This window comes from Parus major, chromosome 12 (assembly GCF_001522545.3).
Source record: "Parus major isolate Abel chromosome 12, Parus_major1.1, whole genome shotgun sequence".
Classification (NCBI taxonomy): Eukaryota; Metazoa; Chordata; class Aves; order Passeriformes; family Paridae; genus Parus; species Parus major.
This window is the reverse complement of record NC_031781.1, coordinates 1,004,970-1,027,005: the sequence shown is the minus strand read 5'-3', so window position 1 is coordinate 1,027,005 and position 22,036 is coordinate 1,004,970. Positions and strand designations below refer to the sequence as shown.

Genomic DNA, 22,036 nt, shown 5'->3' with positions numbered 1-22,036 from the left:
TTTCTAAAATACCTCAGAATTTGGGCATATCTTTACGGATCTGGTCCCAAACTCTGGCAAACTTATGATTTCAAGCTTCCAGTGACATTCCCACAAGGCACACAGGAAACAGATTTCCAACTTGAAAACAGCATGTTTAATTTCTCTGTCTGGGGCTGGAGACTGTTCATTGGTAAGTAAATTCCTGCATTTAGCCATAGTCTTCTCAATATTTACATTTAGCCTGCTCTTCATATTGACATAAAGAAAATAGACATTAGGGGATACTGAACATCAAATCCCCATAAATGGAAGGCAATTACAAACTTTTATGATCTAACAAAATATAACAAAGAGGCTGTGAAAATCTCATTCTCCTGGAGGAATCATTTAGCTGACTTTCCCCCTCAAATGGCATGGCTTAATTAGGCTAAAATAATCACCACAGTAACTTTCTGTGACACAACATCAAAGGTAGAAGAGAAAAACCCCTGAGATTCTCCCATCTAGTAAGAAAAGCAGGTTAGATGACATAAAAAGACTGAGGCACAAAGAGTGACAAAGTAAAGAAGAAGGAGCCTGGGGTAGGTGTCAGCCAGCCTGACATTGCAGGAGACAAAAGCCCTGCCAGAACACTGCTCACAGCACACATCAGGAGGTTCAGACATCACATGGGGCTGTCAAACACTGTTCCTTTACTCCAGAGAGGGAGGCAAGAGAGGATGAGCAGCCAGACACATTCTTGGGTGCACACAAGTCTTGTCCTACTTTTGTGTGATCAAATGCAAAGCAACTTGTTTAACTTCAGCAGCAGATTTCAAGACTTAATTCCAAGGTGCAGATGCCAAGGTCTACATATCAAAGTCCATCTTAAGTTGTTGCAGATGCCTAATTTTGAAGGGGAAAGGAGGACTGGTTTTCATTCATATATTTCATTACAATTAACATGAAACCCAGAATTCGTTAATTTGTAAGACTGTGTTTTGCTTTGCTTTTCTCTTTTGCAAAAGGATTCATTGAAGATAGAAGATAATGGGCCTTTTTGCCCTTTTTTCTGAGCTCAGGATTGAGTATTGAGCAGATAACATGCACAGAGTAAAAATTAAAGTAAGTACTAGAAACAGACTCTGTCTCAGGAAGTTTTAGTTATAGCAAAGTATTTCTCATGATGATTTTACCCTCATCATTCTCATCCTGGCCAGGTGAGCAGAAGTGAGGGCATTTCTCTGACTCACAGGACAAGTCCCACACACCACCACTATGGGACCCTTCAGCACAGCAGCAACATTTCTACTTATCTTTTCCTCCCCTTGCCTCGTCCCCATTCAAACTCACTTTGCATCTCCTGTTTCTGGTTATTAACTCGGTTTAGCTCTGGTCTCCAGTTTCAGTCTGGCTGATTCCACCACGACACAGGGATGCTTTCCCACAGACAACTCCTGGTCTCCCAGAAGGGAACACCCCATACAGAAGTGATCCCTCTGCAGTGTCCCCAGAGATCAGCCAAAGGCAGCTGAGCATGATGTGCAGTGTGTAGCTGCAACTATAAATTCATTTTCACCACAGATTTCCTAAGTTGAAGGTATCATTTTGCCTGACAGGCTCAGAGCCCTCCCCGATTTCAGATGTCTGTACCATCTCTAAGATGCCCACATTGGATGACTCTCCTCTAAGATGCACACACCAGATCCCCATGAAGGGAATGCAGGCAGAATCTTTATTCAGCATTCCTGAGACTTTCCTCTTAGAGTAGCAGAGAGTTTGTTTTTCTTTTTCCCCTGACAAATAAAAGTTTTTTCATTATGATTAAAGAGTCCTAATTTATAATTACACTGATTGTGCAAATCAAAGAGCTATTTCAGGCTAATAATACACCTGCAACCTCACATCTGTACTACTTTAACACAGGAATTGCAGCACCAGAGTGATCCATTACTGTAAAAACCTGAAGAGATTTATTCTACAAACAAATTACTGCAGCCAAAGCCATCTCAGTTTGCTCCTTTCAGGTTACCTGCAGCTGGGTGATTTAGTGTCTTTGGGATTCTCTCCCAAGAACAAAGAGAAAGATGGCAGATCTCCAATTCCCAGAACTGGTGGGAAGGGGGAAGAAGAGAAAGAAGCATTACAATACCCACCTTCCAGTGATTTAAAAGACACAATGAGGAGAAACAGCCTGATCAAGTCCTGTGAGCAAATTCCAGCCTTCATTCAAAACCATGTCAAAAAATGTTTCATGTGTTTCATTTCTTCTTTTATTAAAAGATTATTAAATTGTTATTCCTAATGACAAATGCAGCATGCAAGGATCCCTCTCTGCTCAGTTGATGTGCCTGTGCATATTCTGAATGTCACACATTGCAACGTGCAAGATCTCATTTAACCAGCAAGGTGAGTAAAAATTACCCTCCCCTTAAGATTTAATGACAATACAATTAATCTCTAACAGTGTCCCAAACAACTGGCTTTCTCTTTATAATCCTGAATTGTTTCATTAGTTTTAGTAAACCAATAATCAGTCTTTGCTGATTTAAAAGTCTATTTAGGTACTAAATAAAAGTATGTAAAACTGAGCTCAGGTTCTTTGCTACAGAAGTGAGCCTTGCAGGGCAGGACTAGCTTTTCTGTGTGATCACAATGTGCTGTCACTCCACACTGCAGAAATTAAGAAAATTCTACTTCATTATTGAAAAGCACAGTGAATATTTTTACACTATTTTGACAGCAGAGCTGCATATTTCAAAATCCAGAACAATTTCACAATAACTACTAAAACAGAACATATTTCATCTCTCAGTGTGGCTCAGCAACACCCTGCCTGAAGTTTAAAGCTTTGGCAGAAAATGGCCAAGCCACAGAGTCTTTGAGGTTGGAAAGGGCTTGGAGAGATCACCCAGTTCAACCTCTCTGCTCAAAGCAAGGCCACATGTAAAATCATATTTACAGGAAAATGGACATGGGCTAAATGAACCAGCCTAACCTTCTGGAACTAAAGAATGAGGTCATCTTTGTGGATAAAAAAGCTGATGTTGCAAGAAGAAAGAAGAAGCAGAAAAGCTGACAGACAAAGGGGTGTCAAACCAAGTAAAATGATGTTTACAGCACCTACCAATTAGATTAAGAAAAGAGATGTGTGCTTGCCTGGTGGACACACAGAGCTCCCGATCAAGAGATGCGTGGACAAAGTGGAGCTCCCAATTAAACAATGCCTGACTGTGTAGACCCAGATAAGAAGTAAATATAAACAATGTTTAGAAGTGAAATAAATGGCTTTTGCCTGATTCACATTGAAGCATGCAGAGTCCTTTGTCTCTCAGCTGACTAGAGAACACAATCTTTACCCTCTCTGCAGCCTCAGGCTCTGCACCCTGCTCCTCCAGAGACCTACACACCCAGGTTATCCCAGAGCCACATCTCTTCCAGCCCTGGAGAGACACAAAAACATTTTCTGTACGTTGCAGATGGAGGAACCAAGAGCAGACAGATTCTTCCCCTTGCACTTGGCTTAGATCAATGCTTCCTCACTCTGGGATCCACAGTCTCTAAGATCCAAAGTGAGAGCAGGAAAAAGAACCTGGGAAAGGTTAAAGTTGTCCACAGGAACAATGCACAGATAAATAGAGTGGAAGAGCTTGAAAACCACCAAACCACTTCCAGTATTTTGGATCCCAGTCACAGGACAGCATAAAGCATCCTTTATTTCAGCCAAAATTTCAGCTTTGGAGCTATTTCAGCTCCAAAGAAAGTAACACCAGATCAAAGGCCTCTAATAAAGTACAGAGAAAAATTGGAGTAAAAGGAATTAGTATTAGTTTTCCCAACAAAACTTCAGTTAATTCATGGTATTTATAGCAGCTGTTTCATCTCTCCTGTTATCTAAAATTGCACTTTCACCCAATCCATAGCCACTACAATGTGAAAACCAAGGACATTTCACAAGAACCCAAGTTATCATTTGGGTTTTAAACCAGTTTTAAATCACAAACAATAAAATCCCTGTGAATGACTGCTAAATCTTCATTCTAAAGAAAAAATCAACATACTTCATCTCAAAATTGAATTACAACTCTGCCAGAAATTATTTGAAAAGAAATATCTTTAAGAAGTTGGAAGCTCAAGCTGAACAGAAACAGGCAACAATTTCAGAATCAGACCATTAACCCAAAATATCCATCCAAATTATTATTGTGAAAATAGTATACATTCTCTCTTGCTTAGGTGACAGCTTTCAATTCCTAAGTAAACTTAGAGAGTGGTCTAGCATTACATAAAATATAACAGGCAACTAGCATTTTCCCATATATATGTATAGCTAACATGGATAATTATAAACTATGTCACTTGCACAGGATGTCTGAATATTTTTGTCTTAAATTAGATTGCATAAAACAGCACATACTGCATGGTAGTCACTGTTTCAATAATTACTGGTTTCTATATAATTTCTGCATCATTATTATATATTATTCTTCCATTAATGGAGAAATATCCATGCATACAATGCATCTTTGCTTATTGGCAAAGATGCATTATTAAGAAAGGATGACTAGAGGGATTAAAAAATAAAAGCCATTATAGAAATTAAGATGCTATTAAGAAAAATCCAAAGAATTTTCACTGTAGAAGAAAGACAGTAAAAGAAAAGATCATTACAAGATTATTTCAGATAATAAATGACTCTTGTAATAAATTTACAATTTTGAGCTCTTATAATAATTGACACTGAGAGTGTAATTTAGTACTAACATCATAATCCTAACAGTTGCTTAGAATGGGTTGTGGATAAATAATTTTTGTTTGGTTGGAGTTTTTTCAGATCTATTATGGCATATTGGCTTCAGAGAGCTTTAGCTGCTGCCAGCATCACAAGGAGAGGAACAAGACACCTTTCAGAGCAATACCTTCACATGTAAAGTGAGTACCCGAGTTAGCATCCACCAATAAAAACAAAGCAGTGACATGAATACATCCCCAGATTGCCTAGGACACTTCCTGCTTCCTTGACAGCACACTGGTGTCAGCAAACACCACTGAGCCCTCCACAGCCCTTCCAAAAAAAGAAACCAAAACCCATCAAGCACGTGCATACACGAACTGCAATAAGAATCAATAATTGATGATGCCCTGGCCACCCTGCTTGACTCTGGGAATGATTGATACATTCCAGCTCACTGACTGTCACTGATCATGGCACTGACTGGCTGCAGTCCTGAGCCACACTCCCCTGTGGCACTGAGATCTCCTTCAGAATATGATGGGCAGACCCCTCAAAACACTGGGATGATTGTTACCATGCAAAGTTACTGCTCAAAAGGCACCTTAAGCCATGTTATCCTAGCTCATAAATAAACTGAATTCAGAGATTATCTTAGAGCTCAGGTGTGGTCCCCCTATATCCAAATCTGGCATTCAGAATTACATGCAAAGTCTGCAGCAGCCGTGTGTCCCCACCTGCCCTGCCCAGGAGGGACAGCACTCCTCAGAGAAGCCAAACAGGACAGCTGCAGCTCTGGCAATTTCTAAGTTAGGCCAAGTGCACAGCCTGCTGTGCACATCCTGCTCTGCACAGCCCTGTTGCTCCCCCAGCCTCTCTCCAGTGGGGTCACCACGTCACTGTGTGTGGGGCACATCCCCCATTGTCCATCCCCTCTTCTGTGCTCCTGCCTCACCTCTCAGCCCTCCTGAGACACACCAGGGACCAGCCCTGAGCTCCAGTGTCCACTGCCTGAAGCTGTGTTCTCAGAATGGGAACACTCTGCTCAGGTTCTGTGCTGTACTGTGGCAAAAGAATGATCAGACTTGTCAAGCAAAATGATTGCATCAAGGTGGTTTTTAATTGAAAAGCTCATTTGCATGCGTGGTCAGGAGGATCAGGTATTCTGCTCCCTCTGGGATGCAGTTACAGAATCACAGAGTGGCTTAGGTTGGAGGGGCCTTGAAGACCATCTCATTCCAACACCTGCCAAGGGCAAGGACACCTTCCACTAGACTAGGCTGGTCAGAGCCCCATCCAATCTGGCCTTGTGAAAAAACAGCCAGAATAAAACTAGGAACAAATTGAATCCCAGGTAATCTCTCTTCATAATTTTCTGGTCACAGATCCAAGAGTATTTCCTCTTTTTCACCATGGTTCACCTTCTTTTCCTGCCTAGATACTTGAATGCAACTCCTCCAGCATGCCCAACCCAGTATCTACAATAAAACATTCTTGAACTGAACAGATCCCTCTTCCTCTCCACAGAGCAGCCAGTCTGGGATTCTCAGATGCACAAAAAGGCAATGTCCCTGCCACTGATGTATGCTGAGAAAGGCATTGAGCACAAGATGCACTCTACTAAGGACTTCTACATTCATCTTTTACTAATCTGCCACAAGGGGATAAATTTGATAACAGGAATGTGTGACTGGCTTAGTGTAACACAAATTAAGTGCATTAACCTCCAGTTCTTTTTGCATTTAATACAAGAGGCTACCCAATACGTGCTGTAGCCATCTTGAAATTCTGTACTTGTCATTTTAAAACATTGAATAACATTTGAATGCCAGAGTGCACAGCATACACAAAGCACAGGCAGTTTTCAGAATAAGTGTCCCAAGCAGGGATGCTCTCCAAATACTTCAGTTCAGTGACCAGATCTGATGATGGAATTACAACAGCTGGTTACAGTTCCATCAAAGAATTCATTCTAGCCATGAAAACATACAAATTTCTTCATATCAAGTAAAATTTAATTTCTTACACCTTCTAAACTATGTTATACATTAGGGTTCCTTCTTCTATACAGTAAGATGTATTTTATTTCAAAACATTTTCAGAATTAAAAACATAAAAGCTGTATAAAAACAACAATATATTGGCTTCTTTGACTAAAGAACTTAAATTGTATTAACACTGAACAGCACAAAATTCCAATCCACTCAGCAATCTATTAGAAATACACATGATAACATTAAATTAAAATTACTGGGTTTTGACTTTGAAAAAAAATAATTAAACAACCAAATTGTTAAATTTGTTAAATTTAATTGTTTCATCACCTGAAAGTGGCAAAAGCTTCAAGCAGTTTTGGTGCTCAAAGAGGATGCAAACAAGCCTTTTAGGAGTCACCACCATCTGGCCATAAGGGACAGCAGGCAGGAGCTGCCTCTCTCCCCAGGGACATACACACACACTGAGCTCATCATTACCATTCTTATGTAGATCACACCATGGATGTTCAATGACATTTTACAGAGAGAGAAGACTTAACACCCTGCCCTCAGGAACCAAAGCCTTCAAGGGCAGGGCAAAGCCTGTATACCACACCTTTCTAACTGGAACTATCCATGTCACTGAGAAGTAATTTAGGGGTCAGAGCCTGCAAAAAGTCAGTAAGACATTGAATTTTGTAACCATTTCCTCAGAAAAGATAACAAATTACCTGAAGATTAAAGGTAATCTTCTAAATATCTGTGATTATTAGGAAGTCATCTCTGACTAGTGCTGCAGGACATGATGTAAGACACAAGCAATGGTTCTAGAAAGCCCATTTAGGGACATACTGAACACCTCACCTCCTGCAAAGCAACAGCAATGCAACTAAGAACATAAACACAACAGAAAGTACAATTAAAAAGTCAAAATCTGGTACTACTACTCCACACAAGATATTCCCCCACATAAACCCCCTGGCTGTCAGTAATGTTCTGTCTTTCTCCAGTCTCAGTCCTCCATGACCTAAATATTCACTGATTAGTACTTCTCTGTATTTAACTCTTTGAGGGCCCAGTCCTGAAGCCCTTCATATTTTTCCATCCAGGCTGGACCAAGGAAACACAAGAATGCTGGGCAGGGAAGGGAAGGGAAACTCAACACCTGGCAGGACCAGCACATGAGCATTGCTAGCGTTCCACGTTTTGTATCTATCGTCATTCTGCTTCTCAGAGTAGTATTTCCAAAAAAGGACATTTTAACAAACCAGACTAAACACCCAATAGCAGAAAGAAATGGTAAATCCTGGGCTAAAGGGCAGAATTTAACACAGGTGCAAGATACAGGTGGTGGGACTAATGGTGTGGTTTTATACTACACTTAACATCCTCCCACTGAAAGAGTTTTTCTTCCCTGCTCCCTCAACCAGAGACATTACATTCCTCTTACTTAGAAGGTTTTGACTCGACTCAGAATTGATTGAGCTGATCCCATGCATAGGGCAGTGGTGTGAAAGCCACAGTGACACCAAAGGCAGCAGAAAGAGGAGTTGGGGCTGCTGCTGTGACAGGTACTACACTCTGCAGAACCCTGGGAATGACATGGTTTACTGCAACTCAATTGGCCAGCAAACAGAAACACTTCCTTTCAATTATTATTGCCTAATGGCACAGAAAAAAATATATCAAAACCTCTTGTTCTGCAACAAAATACTTCTTCACTGGGAATCAGAAGTATTGAAAGTATTCAAAAACTGATACCATTTATTCCTCTTAAAAGCCAAGTCACCTTTACAAGGAAAATAACTCTGGTTTGATCTTTCCACCTTCACAGACAATGACATTTTTACCACTCATTTACTAAATATAACCTAAGTTAAAACAGTTTGCCTTTTATAACCAAAGAGATCGAGACCTTGAGCTTTTTCAGTGAAGTATGTTTTCCAAACCTCTACAATTTTTGTGGCAAGGGTTTTCTATTGCCATATCACATTTATAGGGGAAATTAAACTTCAACTGATCCCATCCTTAAGTGAAAAGGCTCAGTTTTGGTTTCCTGTTGGAACTTGCACATGAAGAAATTTCTTTTTTGGGGGGGAGGGGGGAGGAGTGGAGCATGGCAAAAAACAACAGCTTTATAGAAAACAAGATTCAATTTTAACATTGAATTGTGAATTTATCCACTATGATGAAGTCTTCCCTTTTTTGAAGGGGTGGTAAGTGGGACCCTGTAAGCTGGAAAGAATTTTTAAATTGTGGATGCAGTTCTTCATGGCGATCCATGAACCCACACTGCCCCTGCACCAGGAAGGGACAAGAATCAGGATTACACTGCAAGCTCTGACACACAGCAAAACAAGGCTGTTCCTAAGAAAATACTGTAAATTAACTTAATCCTATTCTGTAGGACTGAAACTGAGACTTTTTTTTTTTTTTCCCACTCAGAAATGAATAAAACTAATAAGAAAAAAACCACAGATGCCTTGATTTCAGGTGACCATCACTGAGCTCTTAGAGCACTACTGCTGAGAGCAGGTGGAGCAAAAAGCATCATTTCCATCACCAGAATCCTTAAGTATCAAGAATGCTATAATGGCATCATCAGTGTCACTCTGCCCTATTCCCCACTGGATTTTTGTATGTTAGAGGGATTTATTTTGGTGTTGATTTCCTTGCAGCATCAAGCTTAACTCCAACACTTGAAATAAGAAGAGGTTTCTTTTGTTGTTTGTGGTTGGGGTTTTTTGGCAGGGAAAGGAAGCGTGGGTTTATGTTTATTTTTTAGCTACTCCTAAATTCAGGACTTTAAAGTTTTTGCCTCTAGCATTATGATATGTATCCTAACTGTAAGAATCTTAAAAGCAAGGTATGCAACCACAAAAGTCTGTATAACTCCACCAGGCTCTTGCTCTTACTTGTTTTTCTCATATTTGATAAATCTCATATTGAGATTTATCTCATTATTTGAGCCTCTGTCTCAAAATAAATCTTCTCAGATGTTTGAGATGAATTTCTAAAGGACTATGTTTTCTGCACATTTTCTATATTCAAAATTATAACATCAGGTAACTTCAAGAAAAAGGGAAAATAGGCTACATCACATAGACATGTGGTTTTTCAAAGAAAATCCTACCCAGCTGTAGAAAATTTATTTTTAGCATTACTTGAAAACTTAGCTCCAGCATAAGACAGAACTCAAGATTTTCCAAATTTAAAAAAGTCATTTTATTATTCATTTGGCATCAAATAAAACATTAGGTTAATGGGTATCAAGAGGAAAATGCATGGTTCTTCACATTCTCATGTCGAGATGCAGTGTAATAATACAAGGTGAAAGTCACTGGCATGTTGTACTTACTTTTCATTGCCTCAGTACTGAAACATACTCACAACTCTGCCACAAGGGCAAGTAAATCCATACATTCTCAGAAAATGTCACAGATGTCCTTTCCCTCCAAGTTTAGATGGGCACAAGCGACAACAGCAATGATTTTTACTTTCATTTACCCAAATGATAGTGGGGTTTTTTCCACCATGAAGTATGATGATAACTGAGGAGTATGTAATTACCCTCCTCTGCTGACCCTGAAACATCACCTCCACAGAACATCTGGTACTAGTAGTCATTGTTCCACCAAATTCATTATCAATTACATAGGTTGCTGCTGCAAGTACGAAATAAACACTTCTCCAACCCTAGAAAACCTGACAGGAGGAGGGAGAAGGCAGCACCAGGGAGAGATCTCCAGGTAAGATATCTCCTCCCCAAAGTCAATACTCTTCTAGAAGATTCCTAAGCTGGATCACCCCAAAATATCAACCACAAGATAAAGACATCTAATTCCACACACGTGCCTGCAGCTGTGGCAGTGGAGACCAGAAATCAAATGCTGTTCCTCCACAACTCCCCATCAAAGCCTCTTACTCACTGTGCTGCAGCTACTGCCTTCCCTGCACACCCTCTCTAAGCTGGGGAAACTTTCATTCCCTTCTGAACAGTGCCAGGGCTTCAGGAGAGTGCAGAATGCTCTGCTTGGTTCAACTCCTCACAGTCTGTGTTCACCACTCCAAAATTTGTAAGTGGTGAAATGTGAAAGCCTCAGATGAAGAAAGGAGCTGAACACACACCTTACTCCCCTCAGGCAGCATGGCTTCACTACATCCCAACAAGTGGAGAGGAACAGCCAGCAACACATCCCACAAAATCCTCTCCCCCCTGAGAGGTACCCTCAGCACCTCTTAGCAAAGAAGGGTGCAAGAACTGTTTGTTTCCTGAGCATGATCAGGAAACATAAGCATGATCTTTTTTCTTCTTGTCCCTGAGCCTGCCCCTAACTCCAGGCACTCCTGAACAAAGATTCTCTTACACCTTAGCTTGGACATAACTTTGAGGAATGGCTCTGGGTTCCACATGGGAACACCACAAGCACACAGGAATCCTCAGGACCACAGAAGAGCTCAGCAGACGATCTGCAACACCAAAATTTCAGGAAAGGCGGGCCCTTAACTCCTGATGGAGGTGCTCATGTCCTTGTTTAGATCCCACCCTAATTGTACAGCAAACTGTATAAATTGTGCTGAGCTTAATCCAAAAAAGCCCCGTGTGCACCATTTACTTTAAGAGCTGGATATCATTAAAAGCCCTGTAGAAGCAGGAGCTGTAAGATACTCCCTCATATCCTTAAGGAATAAGGATATGAGGAATCCTCATATACCTTAAGGAATGCCTAAATAACAAATATTTTAAAACAACAAAACAGCAAAAGCATGAAGGGAAGTCTGATCCAGGTCCCCATGTTGTCATGGTGACTTCTCAGTCATTTATGTACTTCAGACACATTTAGGAAAAAAGCTACATTTTCACCCCTCCCCACCAAATAATGTAAGAAAGAGGAAAAAAATCCTGCCAGCTTGTCCCAAGCCAATCAAATGGCAACTGAATCCTTTGATCAGGCAGCACCCCTGAAATATTTTAACCAATACTTTTCCTGCACTGTGAATCAGGTACTCAGACAGGATGGAAACAGACATCAGCAGAAAATTCAAATTAATAATTCATCCAAACCCTTTACCATACAAGATTCTGACCACACTTGGACCCAACAGGTTTCCGCTTCCAGATTATTTGAAAAATAATTACTTACAACATCATTTCATTCATCCCCCATTTGCAGGCACTGTTTGCAAGCAATTGGTTTTCTTTTACCAAGTACTAAGCGTTCCACATGCTGCTGTTATCATACAGAGCAATCAAACAGCCTTAGCCAGCTCAGAAAGAATAAAATCCTCTCAACATTTACACGCAAATGCTGCATAAATACGGATTTTCAAAAAACAAAACCAATACAGCTCATTAGGGAGCTGCACGGAAAGAGCAAATGTTTTACTACCAGCACTAAATTGCTCACACTCAGCAAGCGCTGCCCAGCACCGCCAAACCCCCCCACACTTCCACACCAGGAAAAGGCTAATGCACAACACAGTGGAAGAGCAGGCATCCAGAAAGACACCATTTTCTAAGTGATACCTGAAAAAGCATTCCAGACTGCACAAGAAAGCGCTGTTTGAACAGATCACAGCATGCACGCTTACCGGCAGCTCGCCAGCCCAGCCAGCCCAGCCATCTGCCCCTCGCCCGCCCACCTCCCAGCACCGAGGAAAACAAGGCATTCGCTTCACACACACCATCCTGATGACCCCCACCCTCCCCGTTAATCAATTAATGAAGCAAGACTGTTTTTTCCTTACTAAGCAATGTATGGACACTAGGTCACTTGAAGGTTGCCCGCTCCTTCCTGCTGCAGGGCCTCCCAAATAAAAATTGCCCAGCCAAATTCAGGATTTTTCTTTTTTTTTATATATATATTCATTCAAAGCTGTAGGAATACACTCAGCCCTTGACAATGCCGGCTTGCATGATGAAAGAGCAAAAGTAGTTTTGAGGCTGCAGAATGCCTTCTCCGGGTTACCATGGAAATAAATGTGGGAAGGGGAGGGGGCTTCGCTGATGGCAATTCCTGCTACTTAGTGGAGATGTTCTGAAGCCAGACTGCGTGGGAGTGTAGTCCAGGAGAAGAAAATGTGTTTTACTATTACTACTATAATTTTACCTGCACTTCCTTTCATTTGTACCATATTTCACACAGTTGAAAAGCATGAAACTTGCCTGAAATGCTGAGAGGACGCTGCTTGAAACAAGTACAGGATCCCTCCAATGAGGAGCTGAAGAAACTTTATTTACATATTGGAATTTATGCAGGAATTAATGACAAATTAATGTTCAGTTGCAATTAAAACTAGATTGACAAAGATGAACCTGTTGCAGCACTGAGGCTGTAGCAAGGAGGACCAGTTTCAGGAAGGCTTGGTAAGGAGCATCACCTTGTCATTAAAACACAGGGTAACCTTTCTCTTACAAACAATTCTCACACATAGTATGAAGCAGATCACCTCAAGGATCTTGTTGTCCCTTGCAGAACTGAGAAAAGATGATCAGCAAAAGCCCTGTGACACTGTGGCACACTGCTCCACAGTGCTCCTCCGTGAGATCCTGACCCACACCACTGCCATCCTCCCCCTCCTTGGGTCTTGTCAGGATCCCCATGGAAAGTCAACAAAAATAATCCATGGGAGGTGGAAGCCTTGCACCAAAATCCCAGTGAGAACAGCCAATACAATTTCATCAAAATGATTATATTTTCTACAAATTCAATTAGTATTTTTAGGATATTATTAGTAGTATTTTTTTTTTTTGATATTAAGAAAAATTATTTCATTGAAACAGAATGGTTAAACATTGGAACAGGCTAACCAGAGCAGTGGTGGAGTCACTGCCCCTGGAAGAGTTCAAAAAATGAGTAAACATGATGTTTGGTGACATGGTTTACTGGCCATCATAAGATTCAGAGGTTGGACTTGATGATCTTGTAGGTCTTTTTCAACCTCAGAAAGAGGTAAGAGCTGCTCACTGTAGTGGCATTAACACAATGCTCCAACCGAAGTGCAATACCCACTGTGCAGTATTTGCCACAGAACAAAGTAACTTCCAGTCACCACTTCACCACTGACTATTACCAATGTAATTTAATTTTGCACATCAAAAAAATTCTCCAACCACTGTCTGTGAACACACAGAAAAAGTTTTTTAACAGTAGTTTATAAATAGAGAGCTCTACCTTGGCACATGAGCCAGACCTCCCTCCTTAGCCTCTCTGTAGAGGACACCAAAAAACCTATACTAACACAAAGACCACCTTGATTTGCAAGCACAGAAGCGGAAGGTGATCCTCTCCAAAATCCACCATTTATTTATTTATCATTTCCAATGGGCTTGTTTAGAAAGTTAAGCCAAAAAGAGAGGAGGTAAGCAAGTTGTGGGCCATATAGAAGGAGGGGTAGAGACACTGTGAGAACAATTACAAGCCAGCTGAGCACAAGGCTGGAAAAAACCTGTCAGGCTTTGGAGTTTCTTCTGAAAAGCCCAGTGCTGGCTGCTCCACAACTGCTCCAGCCAGCCCCCACACAGCTGCCTTCTCCCTGGGGCTCCCTCATCTCTCCAGTCCATGTCAGAGAAAGGGAGACACCACCGAGGTCCCAGTGCCCCAGGAGAAGTGGCTGATATCTTCCACCCAAGTGGGACCAGGGCAGAACTGGTGGGAGAAGTAACCTAGGCCAGGTCCCTTTCTGACTCCTCCCTCACTTGCAGCAATTTCTGCCCCAGTCTGAATTGAGAGGAAGAAAAAAAGTATGAAAAGATTGTGCAACATGTCACAGCAGTAAGATGAATTAATACATTACATTCACACATATAAAATCCCTAGAACACACACTGCTGGCCCAGGAGCAGAGAAACCCCTCTTGGACCTGAGGGAAGGTCCATCTCCCTATGAAGCACAGAGCAAACACTCCAATCCATTTATTCCCACCGTTTCTCCTCCTCCTCAGCCAAATACGAGTTCAACATTTCCTTCCAAGGCCACAAATCAAAAACCCTAATACAAACAAAACACAAGTTTGATTTTATGATATCACAGTAAAAATCAGTTTTGCTGATCACACGTGACCCAGATCACACAGTACAACTCTCCCTGCTTTCCCAAGTTCCTACAGGTGGCCTTGCCATCATGTCTTTATAATCACCAACAGCAAAATTTCACCCACAGCAAAATCTCACTTCATACACAAAGCCAATGAAAGAGCAGAATTAAATCTGCTAATGTAAACACAGCAAAGCACTATAAAACACAAACAATGGGGAAGGGCTGAAAGGGGTTAAAAATCTAAACAGTCAGAGCAGCCCAAAGCCATGGAGCAGCTCTGCAGGGTTCACCTGGCATGGGCTTAGGTGTTTCCAGCCACATCCCCTCACACCATGCCAGCTTTCCATGGTGCCCCTCTCTCCCAGCTCCAGCAGGCACCAAGCAGTGCAGGATGGGGCTGATCCAGGCCAACTCACGTGTCCACTGTCCAGCTGGCAGCTGCCATCCTGATGCTTCTGCCCACTTGTCTCCTTTCTAGGGACCAGTCTATCTGGCTAATAAATTTTGGAAAAACAGAAAAAAAAAAAAAAAAGAAAAAAAAAATGTTGTATAGCTCCTTATGCCTTTTATTGACTAATCTGAAATGACCCTGAGGAGCAAGATGGGACAGAAAGCACAGTGCATAAACCTCACTCAGGAAAACAGATTAAAAGCCACACCATCAACTACCAGGGAAAATCAACAAGACCAGGGAGCTCTGATTGATTATTCTTTTCTTTAAAAGGCAGCTGCCAGGGAAAGACAAAGGTAAACAGTGAGGCTGAGCAGAAGGCCAAGAAATTGCAGGGAGAGAATATATTGATTTTTAAAAGTCAAGAATATATTTATTTATATCTGTATACAAAAACTGTACATAGCCAGGAGTGTCTGGAAAGGGCAGCCAGGAGATTTCTTTGAAGCCTCCCTGAACAAACAAAAAAGCATCAATGTTTTAGACTTTCTAACAGCTAGACAGCAACAGACTGACCAGCCAACATTCCTGTGATTATGGGGGTAAAATCACTGTGCTCCAGGAGAGGAACATACACATCATACAAATCACACCTCGTCTCCTAGTAACAAGGCAAGGTATCAGATGTGCAAAGCTGAGGGGAAAAACAGACTTTTGTCTTTTATTGCAGAAAAATAAATGGAACAAAATTGAAAAATGAGTGGCTATTAATTATTACATGATCCTCCTGTAATCTTCTTGAAGCTTTTTATCAGAGCTTTCCATGTGCAAAGAAATGAAGAGTTAATCTCATGGTTGGTGGTAGCTTTTAGATGACTGATAACCTCTTATTGGAAGAACAGATATAAAATTACCAAAAAAATCCCCCCCACAAAAAGAAGACATTGTTAAGGACAAACTATCACTTCAAATCATGTACCCAGCAAAACAGGGAACAAGTTGATATCTATTATTTGTTTGCCCTGTATTTTATGTTGACAACTACATTCACCTGCCAGTGAAACAAAGGAAAAGTCAGCTTGCCTAACTGCAACGCTGGTATCTGATGCAGCCACTTGTGCTGCTGTATATCCATACTATCATTAGCTGGATGCACCAAAAATAAATTAAAAAGATACCTTAGAAGATGCAATGAATCACTCACACCACAGTGGAGCAAGCAAAAGAGCCTTATTTTTTTTGAATGGAGTAATATCTTTTAAATAAGTAAGTAAATAAATAAGTAAATAAATAAGTACACTTACTAATCTGTCAGAGCTGCACAAGTGCATCATGTGATCTGGTCCCAGAATTTCACTAAAGGTGAAATAGCACACCAGCCCATGGAAATGGGAGATTTACAGAGGTCCCTGTTACATCCAGAGACACTCTGTGGTTTGCAATATGTATTTTTACAATCTTCTCCTTTGCAGAGCTAACTGGTTAAGGAAGGCAGAACACTCAGGGTATCTTTATCAGCCATACAGGTTTGCCATATATTTCAACCTAGTCCAAGTCACCTGAAAGGAAACTGATTTTTTAGAAGGTGACTTTTCACAATTCTCCTGAAGTTTTTGACATTTTAAACCCTATCTCTGCTAACACCCAGCATTTCCTTCTCATACAGCAGCAGAAAAATTCCTCATATGCACTAATAAGGCATACAGGTGCTACCCTACAGACCCTGCTTTAAAACATCAATTTTAAAAAGCTACATAAACCAGTTTTCATTAATTATTATTTCCCTCAGCATGTGCAATCACTCCAGGGGCACTGCAACTTTAAACCTTGATCATTCCAGGTGACTAGGAGGTACCTCAAAGGCAGTAAGACAGCAAGAGTTCTGTCCTGTTGCAAGAGAAACTTTTGAAAACCAAGCAACTTTTGAGAAAATGGAAGTAGCTCTGTTGTCAATCACCTCTGCTGCCAAAATATATTCCTTTAAGAACTTAGCATCTTTGCCCTTTTAGTCTTAAACAAACTAACCAGAAATTTTTGCCCTGGTCATACAAATTTCTGAAACTTATTTTAGAAACTCCCCTGATTAAGACCTGCAGTAAAAATAAGGAGAGGGGTTTAAATCACTTGTATGGTTTAAATGGTGGCAAAAAAAGTTTAAACACCCAAATAACTTCACTTACTTCAACTGGGTAATTTTTCTACTAAAACAACCAAAAAAAAATACTCCTCAATAAAGCTAGGTGAATGGGTCTTTAGAGACCTTTGATCCAGCCATTTCATACCACATGTTCAATAAGTGTATTAAATTTCACTGTGCTAATAATAGGTTATAATTACTATTACCATCATGGACAACAGACAGGCAGTGCTGACCATTCCTTTAAGCACAAACACTTCTGAATTTCATCCTGGGGCTGTGTGTCCCCAGAGCTCTCTGCTCTGGAACCACAGCAGGAGAAAACCCAGAACGGAGCCAGCAGGAAATGGGGAACAGGGAGAGCTGCAAGTTCAACTCAATGAAATCGATCAGAAACAAATTTGAAAGGTGTGAAGTGCCTTTTCCCACTTTCATTTTATTCTCATAGTCAGAAAGTGCGTTGGAAGTAAACAGAACTTATCTGTAAGAGGTCATTGATAGGAGCTGTATATTTCTTCCAAAACATTTAGAAAAGTGGAACAAAACTTGAAAGCTGAAACCATAAACCATGACACGGACATTTATTCACAGCTGACTTTGCAAGCTCCAGTTTGGTTTTTATCAGGACAAAGCCCCATGGTCTCATTTCCTTCAGTTTCCAGTGAACTTCATTATTAAAACATGGGGTTTAAAACAGACCATGACTTCACCCAAAAAACAAAGGTAGTCTTTGTGCAAGGAGAACCACAGTCATATGCTCTGAATGGTGCATAACACCACACAGCTTTAACAAGAGCACGAGCCAGGCCAATTATTTTTAATTTTTTACATTTAATTCTTAATTTTTAGTATTTTAATACAGTAAAATTAAGAAATTATATCATATTATATTAAATTATAAAACAATACATTATATATTAATTATATCTTTTATATTTAATATTTTAATATATATATGCATGCATCTATACATTATACATATGTACACATATCCATATGTGTATATGACACATGACAACCACTCCCTTTAATAATTTCAAACTTAGGGAGACAGTTTGCTAGTGTTAACAGTAATTGTTCATGATTAATTTTATCTATCATCTCTTTAAGAAAAACATGAGTATAAATCTATCCACAAATAACACCACTGAACAATTTTCTTCCCAAAATCCCTATCAGTGCTCCCACAGCAGACAGTGCACAGGAGCAGCACACTGTGCTCAGCTCTGTGACATTCTGAACTCATCAGTCAGGAGAATGAACCTCTGCAGTTAGCTGAATACACTGGATGTATAATGTCAGCAACTTGCATTTCCAGGGATTTCACAGTTTTTTGGAAGCTCAGGGATGTGGAACACCAGGGCTTGCTCTTGATGAGAGCACTTTGATAGCAGCTTGTTGGACCACTGGCTAGTTTTAATTTTATTATTCTTACAAAGGCACCCAACAATCCCAAAGGAAAGCAGAGCCCATCGAGATAGGCACTGTGCAAATACTTACTAAAAACAGGCTTTGTTTGCAGCTCAAACAAAGAATACTTGAAAAGGAAAGAAAATTAAAAAAAAAAAAAAAAAAAGGAAAAAAGGAAAGTGTTGCCAAGGTTTCACAGCAGGAACAGAACTGTAGCATGGACTCCTGGCCAGTGTCCTGCCGGCTCCTGGGACAGGGCTAACTCCCTTCAGCACCAGTGAGCGAGCTGGTAGCATTGTTTCAAACAGAAAGAAGTAAATAGGAGCCTTTGTTCTCCCACCCCACAAAGAAAAATAACTGAAGTACATGTATTCCTTGTGCACACAACTCCTCCACATGGGAGAGGCAGGGGAATTCTTGTGGGAATCCCCTACTAAAACACTGGCAGAACATCACTGGCACTATAGAAAGTGAATCTGTACATTAGTCACAGCCCTATGCAAACAGAATTCGCCATTCTGCTGGAAAATAAAACGTGAAGAAGCACACAGAGCCTGACACCATGCAGAGAAGTTAGTGTCATAACAGCATTTCATGCAAGAAGCGGTAAAAAGAACAGAGAATTATCCCATATGGATTCAGTTGCACTGAGCAGGAAGTGTATTTGAAAGATACCAGGTTTAAATCAATTCTTCCAAGCAAAACCTCAAGTATTTCAAAGAATGCAAATCCTCTTCACGGCACACTTGAAACAGGGTCATGCCACTGCTGCCATACAAGGCTTAATAGCTCAAAGATTTTGTCTTCCACATGTAGAAGAGCCTTGGATTGGTTTATACAAGCCCATTAAAATTTGTTTTTAAAGATATGAACAAATATGCACATGGAAAGAGGCAGGTGGGCTCATATAAGGATTTATATCAAAGTAACACTATCCAGAACAGAAACCATATTTCTGTGAGAATCTATAATGTAAATATGGGATGTCCAAAAAAAAGAGGGCCAATTCCCATCCAAATACCATAATACAGCAGCCTTAGACAAAAAAAGAAAAAAAAAAAAAAGTGGAACATTTCATTGAATTAACATCTATTTTTTATGACTAAAGGTGACAGAACCCTGCAATAGAATCATAGAATCCTTAAGGCTGGAAAAGACCCGGAAGATCAGCAAGTCCAACCACCAACCCAGCACCATCATGTTCACCATAAATCATGTCCTCAAGTGCCACAGCAGCAGTTTTTGAACATTTCTGGGCTGTCCAAACAGTCCAGCACTGCCTGGGCAGCCTGTCCAGTGTTCACTTTCAGTGATGGGACTTTTCCCAACAGCCAATCTAAATCTTCCCTGGTGGGAAAGAGGTCATTTCCTTCTGTCCTGTCCTTGTTCCCTGGGAGCAGCTCATGATCCCCCTCCTGTCATGTGGAGAGAGACATTCTCTCCTGAGCCTCCTTTTCTCCAGGCTCCCTCAGCCCCTCCTGCTGCTCCAGACCCTTCCCCAGCTCTTCTCTTCCCTGGACACACTCCAGCCCCTCCAGGTCATGAGGGGTCCAAAACTGAGCCCAGAATTGAAGCACAGCCTCACCAGTGTCCAGCACAGGGTGGAACAGGAGACCTCCCCTCTGCACTTCTGATTCAGCACAGCAGGAGCAGGCAGAATGCTACACTGCTTTCCTCTACTGAAACATCCAACTAGGCCACCTAGAGGTACCAAAAGATACCAAAGAGGTATTCTTTCTCTTATTTAGTTTCCAAATTATTTCAGAAACAACAAAAAATGGCGTTAAGACAAATGACTCTGCAGAAATTTGCACAGTAACAAAGAACCTGTGATTATATCAGCAATTTTCACATGGACTATTGATCTACTTGGGATTTATGAAAAAAGCTTTAACATTCAAAGCTTTATTCTGCTGCTTTTGTAATCAGCTGTACATATGCATGCTCTCTAAAAAACAAAGCAAAAGTCTTTTTGTTTAATTTTACCTTTCAATTTATCCTTTGCTGTAAAGAAAAATGTTACAATTCACTCAATTGCTCATTTCTCTACCAGGCCTAAGAGGTACAAATGCCCTTATTTCCTTGCCAGGAACCAGCAGCAGCACACTTGCATGACAAGGCAAATCCATGCAACATCCACACCAAAGGAAAATATAAAGCTTTATAGACACAAATTTTAAAAATAAATAAAATAAAATTAAAAAAAAAAAAAAGAAAAATCCTAATTTCAGTATTGCATCGATCCAAATTCAACGCCTGTAGAAAGATCTGCAAAATTCAAACCAACTCAAGGCTGTAGTTTTTAGAGTCCTCATCTTGGATTTTGGAATGTGTTCAATGATAATTAGTCAGGCTTAATAATAATCTTATTATACAAAAGGTATTTTTCAAACCCCCCCCAAAACCCCAAAGCACTTAATGAAGTAACACTTCCATTCACATGAAACAATATATCAATTACAGACATTCAAACACCTCCCAGCTGAGATTTTGCAGGTTTTTGCTGAAGGGACCCACACAAAGCACTACAAATCAAGAGAGTCAGTTCTTTGAATTTTGCCAGCTGCTATTTTGGGTGCTGAGCATGGCAATTTGGAGAGCACTGCTTTGTGACCAGAGCCTGGCCTGAGATGCTGTGGACCCAGAACCAGCTCAGTAACTGCAGAAGGAGGATTTACTTTTGTCTTTTGATTTTTCAAATAGCCATTAAACTGCACCCTGGCTTGAGGAACAAGGTTACAATGCACTTGTCTTGCACTAACATGCCTATTTTATGGCACCCTTTCGCTTTGAATGTTTTCCTTTTAAGCACAGCCTCTCACACGTGTTTAAATGTTTGGCACAAAACAGTCAAAAAAGCTCTTTGTTGTAGCTTGCTGCCAAGAGGTTTGGATTTGGGCTGGTTATTGTTTGTTCCCTCCATACTAATGACATCCTTTAGACAAACATTTGGCAACACACTCTTGGCTCAGAAATCCCCACATTTTCTCAAGGAAAGATCCTTCCATGCTGTTAAATGAATATGAAAAATTGGGATTTCTGTATGAAAAAGGTGGAAAACTACTGTACTGGTTATGAAACAAAGCAAAACTTGGACCTGCCGGACTAAGGAAAAAAGTGGGGCACAAGTGAAGACAGAAAAGGCAGAGCACCACTTCCAAGAAATTCCCAAGTTTCCCAGAGTGAGAAAAGGTGTGTAAATGGAGTCAAACAAACCACCCATGCCCTCAGTTAATGCCAGGAGCACTGAAACAGAGCTGTTCTGAACCACCTCATGACTGGTGTCGACTCCACTCTTCCCTGACCTGTAAAACACGATTTTCCACACAAGTAATTTCACGTTCATATTAAGGTAAATATTCTCTTGCCCTTGAAACATTGCAGTCTTCT

The 22,036-nt window shown here is 40.7% G+C and overlaps 1 protein-coding gene across 5 annotated transcripts in view; it reads right to left on the bottom strand.

Annotated features, from left to right (window-relative positions):
• FGD3 (FYVE, RhoGEF and PH domain containing 3) overlaps nt 1-22,036 on the bottom strand; it is a 95,918-nt gene that overhangs the window by 54,577 nt on the left and 19,305 nt on the right. The window contains exon 1 of one of the 5 annotated variants that reach the window (XM_015640825.3): nt 12,418-12,442. The exons of the other annotated variants lie outside the window; for them this stretch is intronic. The gene's annotated coding sequence lies outside the window, so the exon portion shown is untranslated. Of the gene's footprint in view, nt 1-12,417; nt 12,443-22,036 lie in introns of those variants that run through there. 5 annotated transcript variants of the gene reach the window in all.